Below are 13,264 nucleotides of genomic sequence, written 5' to 3' on the forward strand. Positions count from 1 at the left end.
ATCTACTCTGAGAAGAATGCCTTGGTTTCAAAGTTTTTTGTTTGTTTGTTTGTTTTTAAGATTACCCAGTTGGTTCCTTTTTTTGGTACACTTTCTCCTGCTGCTGCCCTATAAGAGAGGTGCCAGGTACTAGAAGCAGAGATGAGGCTGAGTCCAGGGCTGTTAATCCTCCGTGCTGGCAGCATGCAATGTGCAGTACAGCACAGCCCTCAGCACGCCACAGCCAGCAGAGGGGACTGGCAGACCGCAGCTCAGCAGCCAAAGATGAGAATCAGCAAAACAGGAGCGCTCAGTTTAACCTTTGCACCCATTTACACGAGGTCAATCTGCAGGCAGACTGCAAGTAGAGCAGGGGATTGTTTCTGCCTCCTTAATCTGTCAAGCCACTTGTAATGTTAAACCTCAAATCTTACCTTGGAATTATTAAACACAGAATAGGAAATTAGGAAAATGCTCTTTGTAAAAGATCCTATTCACAATCTCTGAGCAGGGATCCCTAATAGTCTCAGACCTGCTTTAAAAATCACAGGAGGGTTTATTTCTGTCTCCCTGCTCGCATTTTAAGATACACAGTCTTTGGGGATCCTCAGCTTTGCATTCACTTCCCAGTCACTCCTGCAGGACCACGTGGTGCAATTTTAATTCCTCCAGCAACACAAGATGCTTGTCCACACCCACCTGCTAATAGAAAAGTAACTCTTAAACAATTAAATGCTGTCTCCAGCCCTTTCAGGCAGAAAACACGGAAGAAAAAAATATATTCTCTAGCTAATCTCTAATCATTACTAATAGGGCCAACAAGCCCTTGTGCGTGACACTGCCGGTAGAGTGTTCCCAGGGCAGCACTGTGCACCTATCATGGTTGTTCTATGAGGGAGTGAGCCAGGAGCGCAGTTGCTATCTCCATGCAAAAAGGAAACTGAGGCACAAACAATTTGTGAATGTGAGTGAAGGTGCAGTAAGCAGATTCTGCCTCTGAGCAGTTATTACTGTTGTTGAAAGTCACCAGGTGGGAGCTGAAATGAATATATCTTTTCTTCCCCTCAGGCTTGGTTACTCTGGAATAAATTCAAATGGTACAGATATTCCAGAAAAACTTATTCTGCAATAATTATACTGGTTAGTGATTCTGCAGAGATGGGGAATGATATTTCAGCCTCTGCAGAGCTGGCGACGTTAATAATTATGTTTTCACATAATTCCCAGCACAATGAGGCCACCATTTCCACCTGGTGCTTCTAGACACCATAACAATGCAAATTAAGAACGAGTAATGCTGAAAAAGAGATGACCTTTTTCCTGTACAATCTCTCCTATCTCTGAACCCACTCATTTCTTTTTTGGCACTCCCTTTTATATTTAACCCAGTTCTCCAGCTTGGAATTTTCTGGTTACACTCATTCCCTTCCTCTCTTGACATTCAGTTGGATATATCCTCTGGCTGACACAAGGATTGACAGCAACATTTATGTCCTCCCAGCACTCAATGGTGGTTTTATTTCCTTCTGTCCTAGCGCAGTCTCAGGCCAGATTGTACTGTGTGGGGAAAGATCCCTCCCTGCCATTACTACGTTAGACATCTGCAGCTGTGCCTGCAGTCATACTCCCAGTGGCAGTACATTGGTACAGCTCATTTTTGCTGCTGCCAGCTCCAAATTATGCCATGCTATTTTCTTTCACTGGTGAAGTACTCTCTCCTTCTGTTATCTATTTCTAATTGCTTTATTGGCTAATTTTAGAAAACATAGAAGTCAAAAGTGGACAAGTGGATTCTGAATATAGCAGCCATGAAGTCAGTTGAGCAGCTCCTCAGTGCTGGTGAACAGGGATCACTCCAGCTGGCAGTACTAGGCACAACTCTGCTCTGCTTTATGGCATCACAGAGAGTTGTGGCCCACGCTGTTCTTAAAGAAAAGATGGCTTCAACTCTTTTTTACCAAACACACCTGTGAAATGCCTGGGAAAATGTGAAGCCTCCCTTGGGTGGCTATAACTCAGGGACAGGTTAACCACCAGTCCTTGAACCCAGATGTATGGGAAATACTCATTACGACCATTCTACACCCAACCATTAATGAACAGAATACCAAAGCCTTATTTTAACCTTCTTACAGCCTTCATGGTAGAAGCATCAGTTAAACGTTATTTGGGACTCTCTGAACTGGTCACTGGTGCTTTGTAGTGCAACCACTTATGTATTGTGAAAGAGGAAACTGAGGCACATGGGTTTCGTTTTCTGGGAGAAATAGCAGCTTGTGACAGAGGATTGTTACCCAAGTTATTACACTGGGACAAGTGCTAGCAGCCTTTGCCTGAGGCAAAAGTTTCAAATCCTGGTGATGGTGCTAAAACCGTTTCAGGTATCACTGTTTCATTAAAGTGACTGATGTTAAAGGAGACAAGTCTTTAGAGGACAATCTTCAGCACTTCTTAGTCATCTTCTGGGCATGTCAAAGCCCACAGTGAAGCAGTCCAAGTGATTTCTGAAACCCCTGAAAACATTTATTGGCAGCAGTTATGGCAAAAAGAACTGGAAGTTGAACGTTTCCTTGCTGGAGAGAAACTAAGCTGTACCTGTATGAGCAAGACCCTGCTGGTTATTCAGGATGTCCTTGTGAAATGCGGCTTCTATTTTTATACATTTGGATCTTTCAGAGAAGGATGCCAGGGATTTGAAACCCAACTGCGCAACTGTGCATGCAGGGACCTGTGCTATGGACGATGGAGATGAGATGGGTGCTGTTGGTGCCGTTGCTGCACAGGCTTTTTTTTTTTTTTTTTTTTTTTTTTGTGCTTCTAGCTGAATTAGAATGAGAATTGACAACGAACAGCAGAGGTGGTGCCAGGATTTGAACTGATTTCTCCTTGCCTTTGTTTGAGTTGGTGTGAAGCCAGCGATGCTGTGTCCCCAAGCTGCCTGCTCCACAGGCAACCAGCCCTGCCTTGGTGCAAAGACAAACCTAAGGCTCTGAGGGAATGAGAGCATTCTTCAATGTGATCCTAAAACTGCTGCCTTCCTCAAAGGACATGGCACCATGAACACAGACCTAAGCCACTTCTGGACCCAAAATTGCTACAAAGATGCCTGTCCACAGCAGCTTCGCTGCCTTCAGCAGAGACCAAGGTGGCTTGGAAGGACAGATAATTTATCCAAGGGTGGAAAATCCAGCTGGGTCCCTTCAGAAACCATGCCGTCAATGCATCATTTATATTTGAAAGGGACTAAAAATTAAATTGCCAATAGTAAGAACCAGAATTAGCAGGCTGTACCAACCTCCCTCTCATTAACATCACATTGCTTTCACCAGATCCAAGAGATCTCTGCCCCAATGTTTCTGATACGTGGAGAATGTTCTCCTCTGGGTTTTCTCTCTGATGATCCTTCCTAGGTTTCTAATGTAGGAATCATTTACCTGGATGCAAGAATTCTCTAATAATCAAGCCAGCAGCCACACGTACTTGCTCAGTCCACCCCTCACACTGTCAGGGGGTTGGAATTGATCCTCTCCAACCTGGGATCCTCTAGGACTCTGTGATCCCCACACCGTCCCTCACGTCCGACCCCACACTGTCTGTCCCTCACATCCTGAAACACGTCCCTGCACACAGCACACCTCTGCTCCACAGCAGCGCTGGGCTACCAGCTCCACTTCGCCAAGTTAAATAGCCAACCCCCCCGTGTTTTCACCCCGCAGCCTGTCCTCAGCCCAGGTGTGCTTGTTGTTTTTACAACGCGGACAAATGCCCGCCTCAAAAAAGAGGGTTTTTCCTTACAACCGCCGCAGCGCACCGGGCGCCGCCTCACCTCACGGCCAACGGCCGCCGCGAGAGGCGCGGCCGCCGCAAACCAATAGGAGCGCGCGCGCGGGCGGTTATTTACAGGCGGCGGGCGGGGGGCTCCGATCCCGCGCGGCCAATGGAGGGCGGGCGGCTGAGGGGCGGCGCGCTCTGATAGGGCGCGTGCCGGGGAGTTTGTCCGGGTGCTGCAAACGGCGGCACGTTGGAGCGGAGCGGCGCGCGACCGAGGGCAGGTGAGCGGGCGGGAAGGGCGGGAGCGCGCCCGGAGCCTCTCTGCGTCCGTCGCCTCAGTGGGGGCTCCGTCTCGACCGGCCTCGTAGGCCGCGCTGCGTGAAGAGCTGCAGCCCGTGGGGCTCAGCCGGCCTGGGGCAGTGCGGGACCGCGGTCGCCTCAGCCGGTGGCGTCCCGGGTCTGTGCGGGGAGCGGCGGCTGGGGCTCCGGGTGTGTGTAATAAATGAGGGGGGAAAAATCCTTCCGAAAGCCGGGTTGTGAGCGGGGTGCCCGCGGTGGGAAGCTGCTTCCTTTTCAATGGGCTCCGTGATTCCCAATGAAGCTGTCGCTGCCGCTCCCTTAACTTGTGGCGGTCTCGGCGTGTTGTGCCGTCTGACGCAGGCTGCCTTTGAAGCGCTGCTTTTGGAGCTGGGTGAGGCGAGCAGGGAGTTGTTATCTCTGCTGCTGGAAGGGAAAACCTGAAAGCAGAGTGCTGGTTTGTGGCACAGTGCTGCACCGTCCCCAGGCACAGCAGGAATTCGCTTTTCCCAGTGCGCTCCTTTGGCCCTTTAGTGAAGAAGGCCAGATCTTAGCAACCAGAAGCGTCAGCATTGGCCTCTTATCGTTCCAGCGAGGAGTTCAGGCGTGTTATGAATGCAGCGTGAGAGCTGGGCTTTAAGCTTCAGCAGGTGCTGAGTGGTTGAGTCCTGGTTGCCTTGTTTGCTGCCTGGAGTGCTTCTGTTCTGGACCCGTCTTCAGTTATTTCTTCTCCTTGCTTTTTGGGATAAGTTTCAGTGGCTGGAGCTGGTGTGCTTGGAGTTGGATACGAGTTGTGGTTTGTGTTCATAGGATGGCACCTGGCTCCGAAGAGGGTGGGCTGAGCTGCTCTCAGCTCATCCAGTCTCTTCTGGAGCTGAGCTGTGAGAGGACCTGGTGTCCTGAGTTCTTGTCTGTCCCAGTATTGCCCCAGAGAGTAATGATGTGCTGCACACTGTTTGTACCTAACTTCTGCCATAGGTTTCTGAGCCAATGCTCCTAATGAAGTGTTTTTTAAGTGCTGGTTGTCTTTGCCTGACACAAGGTTCTTGCACTAACTGGTTCTCAAAGGCCAGCTTTTCTTTGCTGGGAAGGGATTGTGGAGTTTCTCATCCCCAGAGGTTCTTGAGAGGTATCTGCGGCGGGCAGCTGATCAGCCTGCAAATACAGGGCTTGCCTCCTCTTCCCACAGAAGCTTTGTGTCTTTTACTTTAAGCTAATAAAATATTATCATGCTCCTGGATCTATGAATGAAATACTGCTGCAGAGATCAAAGGAAGAGTCTCAGGTTTTTTCTTTTTTAGGTACAGATGAGAGAACAGCAGAAGGGTCCCTGCTTGATTGTGTGCCACACTGCAGCTGCCAGCTTGGTGAGTACAAGGATGCTGAATCCTGCTTGTGTGCATACAAATCTCAGCCAAAGTCCTCACTTTTTCTAAGAGGGAAAGCATCTTGCTATGCTGTGAGGAGGAGTTCCTTAAGGGGCTCAACATGTCTCAAGAAAGTTATGGGGCGTTTGCTTTCAGTGATAAACTATATACCAGATGTAAAACCAGTCCTTGTTCCTACTCAGTATGTCACTGGTTACACTGCAGGCAATTTGTTTATGTGCAGTCTGACAAACTTCTCTGCATAGAAAAATGGGAGGCTTTGGGTGGGGAGCAGCAAGAGTCATCTGTGTGCATGGTTTTATTTTTTAATCAAATCATCAGCTGACGGAACTGGACAGGAGAAAGTGGGGGAGTACTGCAGACCCTATGAGACCCAGGTCATGCAGATCTGACTGTAGTGCTGGCCCAGGCATCGGAAGAATATTTTTTGTCTTGTCTTCCCTTCACAGTGCACTGTTACAGCCCTACGATGGATGCTGTTAAAGATACTTTCTCTCTCAATTCATGTGTGGGCAGTGGTCTTCCTTGCAGTTGGATAGCTGCTGCTAGTCCTGATGTAATTCTGGTCCTGCTGCAGCAGGACCAAACAAAATGTTTAAAAGGGCAGCTTAGCAATGTTCTGGTTGCTGTGAAGAAGTGCTGTTTGAGTAGCAGTCACCACTGGAGCTTATGTGGTTTAAACATTGGCTGAATTTGAAGAGATGGCACTATGCTGAGCTTGCCACTCTGCTTCAGCTGAGAGTCTGCTTGCCAGAGTACTGTCTTTTGCTTGTGTTTGTTTCCTGAAGTTACTGAAGGTTGTATTAACCCAGTTGTTTGTGCCAGCTTTTTTTTTTTTTTTTTAACTGTGGAAGGAATGGTCCAGTCTGCAAGCCACATCTCAATGCAGTAACAACGCTGATCTTAGAAGAGCCTTTACAGGCTCCCTGTGAACTTGGAGCAGGAAAAGCTACCGTAAATGCTGGGGGAGCTGGATGGCTCCTGGGTCTCCAGAGTATGTCTCTGGCTGAGAGGATAAATCTGGTGCAAATCAGGGCATGCTGCACTATTGGAGTGGAAGGGATGTGTGTTAGTGCGGAGCTCGCACTCGGGTTAGTGTCCATGTTGGAGTTGTGGAAGGCAGTTTGCTTAATAACATCTGAAATCAATATGTGCAATTACTCTGCCTTGAGAAGATGCCTGGGGAGAGCCTGCCCATTGCTGCTGTGAAGTGCAGGTAGCTGATGAGCAGGAGAGTAGATGAGTCTGTTCAGCTGATCTCAAAGCACCAACAAACACTTGTTGTGGGGGTGGGAGGCAGTTTCTGTCTATATGGGAGGATGCTTTTTCCCTTCTGGAGCTCTGTGCTGATGCTGTGCATGCAGGCAGTGTAAGGAGATAAATGATAGGAGGGGAAAATGGCTTGCTTAAGGTGAGTAGCAAAGGTTGCTTTGAGTAGCAGCTCTTTGACACCTGTGTGAAGGAAAGTGAACAAACGCTGCTTCTGGGTGACTTTGCACTGTCCTCTAACTTGTGCTCTGGCAGATGCTGGCTGCTGCCCAGCCCTACCCTGCTGCTGAAGTTTGGCAGTTGGAGAAGACAGGCGGTGCAGCAGTTCACCGAGGGCCAGTGAGGAGGCAAGTTACCCATTCAGCTACTTGCCAAAAGCAAGGCCTGGGTTGCATGTGATTTAAGTTAGATGTAAGGTTAAATGTTACTGGTTTATGCCTTAAAGATAAGAAAGCAAATGCATCTCAGGAAAGGTAGGCAGACAGTAGTTCTCACCAAGGTTCTTCTGCTGAGCTTTTTTCTTCATAGCTTTAAATTCCTCTTCTCTGATATTGAGTCACTGATATTTTATGTCACTAGCTTCTCAAAGCAAGTGACATCCTGTAGCAAGTGTCTGAGCAGGTAGGTGACCCAGTCATCTAATAGGCAGTTAAATGAATGTGGGTATCTGACTGTAAAAGCAGTGAGGAGGATTGAAGTGTATAGAAGCAATTGCTGACATAACTCAGTCATTTGTGGCAGATCTGAAATAGTTAGTAATCTTTATGATAAAGCATCAAAGTGCTGGGTACAGTGGATAATGAATGATATAAAATAAAGTAATTAAGCATGTGGCTTTAATTAAGACAGTGGTTAAGCTTGATGTACTTGGAAAAAACTGAAGTGCTTAAGAGAAGATAACTGGTAAATTGGGATAGGTTACCATTCTGGAAGATAAAAATGGGAAGAAACATCACAGATGTGTGAGAGAGTGGCTGTTGATTTGTGGCTGCTGGTGAGGTGTAAGTTGGTGTACGTACCTTTCTTCTATCTCTTCAGAAACTCTGTTTTTCATATTTGTCTAATTATATTAAAGACACACAAGTGGTGTCTTTAAGGATTGTCCCTGATTGTAGAAAAATGTGTTTAGTTAGGGACATACACACTAGGCCGGAATTGCAGATTTGTTTGGAGATGAAACGGAAGCTGTGGCAAAGCAAGGAGATTCCCTTGGGTTCCTAGGGAAGGTTTGTGCCTTGTTTCTAGGACTACCACAAATTAACAAGTGTAACTTTTTTCCAGGATTAAACTTCAGGCTATCAAAAAAAAAATCTGGAAATTTGACTCAGCCTTTCCTATTTTCCAGCTATTGAGGTGCTGCTTTCTATTTTTTTTTTCCTGTATGCTACACAAATATGGTTCATCAGACCAGTTTCTCATTAGTGACAGGGTGTAGTCAAACACTGCTTAGCTGTAGTTCTAATTTGCTTAGGGATTTGAGGACTGAACTTGCTGGTAATGTTTCTTAGAGTGGGTTAAGTCTTCAGAAACATTTTCATACTCAATTTTAGGCTTCGGTTTTATTTTTGGCATAAGTGATAGGGACAGAAACAGATGGAGAAGTATAAATATTTGTCATAAGTGTCAAATATGTGACACTGGAGAATGATTTCACTGCTTCTATGTGCTTGTGTCCCTGGATGGGGAAGTTCTCTTGAAAGGTCAAAACCTTTTGAGGACACAGCGTCTTTGTGAGTTGAGACTTGCAGTTGAAAGGGAAAGCTGTCCCATGGCAGTTGAGAGCTTCTCATCCTGGAAACTTGCTAGTTTAGGGAGTGAACCTGGCTGAAAATAAATCCCTATAATTTTTGATGGCAACCAGCTCATGAGCTGAGTCATGCCTTGTGATAAAGGTGTGGTTTGCTGAGGACTTGTTTCTGTTGGGTTGCTGCCCTGGACAGGCATTACCTCGGAGAGTACCTCAGAGAGAGTTGTGTGGTTTTTTCCAGAAGCCATTTGGGATTAATTTAGCCTGTTTGTCTCTGGGCTGGTTTCAGTGTTTTCTGTAGATTAGTGGCTGCATTCTGGGAAGGCTCTGAAGTGTTGTAATTAATTCTTCAGTGCTATTCAGAGTTTATGGTGAAGTTGTTAGCTAGTTAACAGTGACTGCTCTAATTATTCTGGTGTTAACATAAACAGCGAGGCTGTGATGTGCCATTCTCTGCTGGAGCAGCACGTGTATAAGTGCTTTTCTGAGATAGAAGTGTCCTTCCCCTCTTTCCTGTTCCTGTGCTGTACACTTTGCAGACCAGGTCCAAGCAGGAAGGCCACAGAAGCCTTAGCCTTCTGTATTGCTGACACCAGTGTTGAGAGGCAGCTACTTCCCTGAGGTCAGTGGAGCCAAATTCACGAGCCTCACTCATTTGTTTTATTGCTGCTTTCTGCAGTTGCTTTTCCCTGTTAGTCTCTGCTTTCCCACACCACTGTAAATGAGAAGGATCACACCCCATCCTTTTCAGCTGGCAGAAAAGCCTGGATTCTTGATTGGAGTCCTTGCTGCAGAGCTGGGGTGGAAGAGTTGTTGCTTTTTTTCAATAGATGGGCAGAAGCACAGAATTGCTTCTCAAGGTGAGAGGATGAGAGCAGCTCCTTGAATCCGTGATTCTGGTGTAATATCCCATGTATGTTTATAGGGTTGGCTGCTTGTTTTTTCTCAGCCAAGTGGCTCCATAATTGTGTGACTTTGAGGACAATTAATGATATATTTTGAACGACTATTAGATCCCTCTTCCACTGTGCACCTTTGCACAGTTGTGTGGATAACATTTTCTTCACCTTCAAAGGAAAAAAAATATCTTGCCTCTGGTGTTCTTACTTCACATTATTTCTGCATGACTCTTGAACTCTATACTAAATGATGCAATTCCTACAGACCCACAAAGCTCTGAACTGCAAAAGGCTGGTCTAGTATGTAGGATATTAACACAGATTGATTCATTTTCCTTCTGCTATGGATTTCCTTGGTAACATTAAGTCCCAATTCACAGATGGACCCAAACGCTGTGTGCATAGCAAAGGTGTTAAACAGAGCAGACATGAGGGGCTCAGCTGGGGTGGGAAAGAGAGGAGTAAAGAAATGCTGTGGAAGCCCAGGCTGAGTAATACCTTCTGAGATTGCATTAGTGTTGGATTTACAACTGTTAGCCTCTGTGATGGGGATACAAATGAGTCATACCAAGGAGTATGAGATCATGCTCTACTGACCTGGACTTCAGTACCTACATTTGGCAGCTGAATGCTGTATGAGAGCAGTGATCTGCAGCCATAGCTGTTGCTGTTCTGGTGGCTGGTGTTCCTCCCTTATTTCTGTGTTACTCAACTGATTCACAATTTTACCTTGCTGTCTTTGTGAATGCAGCAAAGGTTCTATCAACCCTGTAATTTTTGTTGCCTTATTAACTTAGACTTGTGCTGTCAAGCCCTTTAAGATAAAAGCTTCAATGTGGGTGCTTCCTTCCTTCTCCCACCTGTAGGTTGGTGGGATGCTCAATGGAAGCCCTGCTGGAAGAGATCCGTAGCTGCTGCTTCATGGTATGTCTCTGCTACCAAACTCCCCCATGCACAGCTCTAGCACATGAGGCTTTGCCTTTTTGTGGGCAAGAAGCTGGAAGATGTATGAGCTGCATCCTCGATCAGGAACCTGGGATGAATCTAAGGATGAATCACAGTTCCATTAGGGAAGGAGCTGCAGCATGTGAAAAGTGGTGGATGTAACATGGAAGGAAATTGATGGTTCTACACCTGAAGGAAGTTGAGTGCTACTCTGGGAAAGTGCTTTGCTTCTTCAGAGCTTCCATCCCTGTCTCTTATGAATGACTGCAAATCAGACGGGGGGAAAAACTGGGAGGAAAAGAGTAAGAACTGGGTTTGGATAGTTTTGATACAGAAGGCAGTAGCCCTGTGCCAAAGAAATTGAGATCTGAAAAGGCAGTGGGACCTGATGACAAAAAAAGTAGAGTATTGTAGTACGCATGCCTGTATGCCAGCTACCTAAACAAGCCTTTGTTTTGGCACTTCTCACACCTGGCTCTGAGAATGCTGAGTATTGCTATTCTGTGATATTTGTTCTGGAACAGAGAACTTGGGTTCCCTTGTACTAAGTGTGCCTACAGTGTGAGTGGCAGTATGAAGGCAGAAGACTCATCCACTGACCTCTTGCTGTTTTTCCCCGGTTGATGAGCTGCTTTGGTGCTGAGCCCTGCCACAGCTTAGGTACCTTGGCTGACAGAAGTTATAAAACCAGAGGCTGCCAGCTCTGTGAAGTTAGAGTATAAAACAGACTTGAAACAGGCGTGGGGTTTTTTGTTGTTGTTTTGGTATATGGGGCCGGGGAAGTAGAAGACATCTGAATGTGGCTTGCCATGCAAATTCTTGCTGAATGAAGAGGGAACAGAAATGTGCCTTGGGACTGCATTATGGGGTTACTACATGTGCAGTGTGTGATTTGCTGGAATTGTCAGGAGAAGATCCTCTGTTTGGCTTGTGCACAGTGCTGTCAGAGGTGGGACTGGGGAAGTGTGAGCATCTGAGAGGGGAGGAAGTAATTTTATTCAAATGTGGGAGGACTCTATATTGCTGCAAATCAGCCTGGACCATATAAAGGTGCTGTGTAGGTTTTGCCTGCCTTTGTCCTGTGGTAGAGTTCAAGAATTTCAGTGCTTTCAGCTGGCAAATCAGGCCAAATTAATACTGTGTGCCTTTAGAGAGATCAGGCATCTCTTCCAGTGTGTTTCCATACTCTAATCAGGCTTCTGCTTTTCCCTTTCTCATGCAGTATTGATGTGAGCAGTGCCTGTAATTTGCCTTGAAGCAATAGTAAAAAGGCATGACTTATTCATAGCAATTTTTGGGAGTTCATTCCTAAATGCCAGATAGATTGCTTCAAGTCAGATTGCAGAATGGAGCTGACCTTTTTTTGTAAGGATCTGAATTTTCAGCTCTTTTTCAAAGAAACTAAAAAGTGGTCATCCAAAATAATAATCACAGATGAGAAAGGGCGGTATCAGATCGTGCCCTACTCATGGAAATCAGTTTTCCCGTGGTGCGTGCTTCCAGCCACCAAACATCTGTTTACTTGCCTTGTGGTTTCTCATATTAAGAGCATATATTTTGCTCCAGGGGCCAGTGTTGTTGTCCTTATACAGCATCAGGCATAGGTGATAACTGAGCCTGAAATGCCAAATCAATGGAAACTGAAGCCTCCAGATCAGAGTCAATGAACCGCAGACACTTGAAGGATGCGAGGCCAGAGAGCAGTTTCTCAGCTACAGAAATGCATTTGGTTTGACTCCAATGCAATGTGTTGCTGGGCTGCCATAGCTCAGTGCCTGCCCAGCTTCCCTGTAGAGAAGGCCTTCTCCCTGCAGGACACAGAGCCTGTCCCTTGCTGCTCTCGAGGCTGATGCTGCTTGGTGTGTGTACACCATCCTCCTGCTGATGGCATGGCTGCAATGCTTAGGTATTTGTGGTGTAAGTTGGATGTTAATTCCTGGATTCACTGAGGGTGTGCTGTGCCTTCTGCAGAGTACTGAGTCTCATTCCATTAAGAGCTTGTAGCTCCCAGAATCTTTAATATTCAGTGTTCTTTAGGTATGAATAAATATTTCCTTGCCCTGAAATGTTTCCCTGCTGTTAAATTTATTGCAGACTCTAAGACAATACATCTCCTTCCTTCCCTTTCTCCTCCCATGCTCCAGGTTTTATTAACCTAGAAACTTGCTGACACTTCACCACCAGCCTGGTTTCTAGCACACTGGGGAGCTCTGTAGTTTCTCTGCAAGTTGTCACTGCACCTGCATTCAAAGGAAGATGATGGCTTGCTTTATCTCCTGGAGTATTTGTTCTTCCTAGCTGGTGGCTTTCTGCATTACCTGACAACAGACAGCTCTGTATGTGTAGCTGTTTCCCTTTAAAAGGAGGGGATGTCGGGAAGGGGAATTGAAGAGAATTGCATTATTGTACTTCAATAATTTATTTTGGCAGGGCTGTCTGCCTGCAGACTGCCACCAGACAGGTGTATTGGTTTGAGCCTCGTTGAAGGGACTGTTCCATCCTCATGACCTGCAAGTCACTTGGTGCCCCTTACTGTCATAAGGGTTTCTCAGTTTCCCTGTGAATTCTCAGCAGTTACTTATGCTGGTGCTGGGTCTGGTTCCCGGCAGGCAGGAGGCCTGAGTGAAGCCCCTGCGGTTGTCAGGAGCACATGCAGGCACTTGCACTGCTCAGGATGAATGCTTGCTGGCAGCTAAGGCAGCTTACTTGTACCTTTTCAGTTAATACACTGTAGCAAAATAGTTCCAGACATGGCTTACTTACTGATGTTGAGAAGTTGCATTTCCAGCAGCAGTTCAGATTTTCCAAAGCCCTGACCTCTTCTGGACTCTTCCAATGCCCTGATGCCTTCCAGGCTGTGCCATTCTGGCATTTGGGAACTCAAATGTTGTCCTGACTGAAGTACTTGCAGTCAGCCAGCTCTAAGGCAAAAGGATTCTCCTGAATACTTCTAACCTCACAGGGCCTGG

General features: G+C 46.4%; 1 protein-coding gene across 6 annotated transcripts in view; it reads left to right on the plus strand.

Moving 5' to 3' along the window:
- The first annotated feature begins 3,892 nt into the window (after positions 1-3,892).
- The window catches only part of CAMKK1 (calcium/calmodulin dependent protein kinase kinase 1), an 86,798-nt gene continuing 77,426 nt past the window's right edge, over positions 3,893-13,264 (plus strand). For 5 of the 6 annotated variants that reach the window (XM_085240960.1, XM_085240958.1, XM_085240957.1 and 2 more), the window contains exons 1-2: positions 3,893-4,031; positions 5,349-5,414. The gene's annotated coding sequence lies outside the window, so the exon portion shown is untranslated. The remainder of the gene's footprint in view (positions 4,032-5,348; positions 5,415-13,264) is intronic. The other variant, XM_085240959.1, reaches the window with a different exon arrangement.

The sequence above is a fragment of the Meleagris gallopavo genome, chromosome 21 (genome assembly GCF_905368555.1).
Source record: "Meleagris gallopavo chromosome 21, MGAL_WU_HG_1.1, whole genome shotgun sequence".
Lineage (NCBI taxonomy): Eukaryota > Metazoa > Chordata > Aves > Galliformes > Phasianidae > Meleagris > Meleagris gallopavo.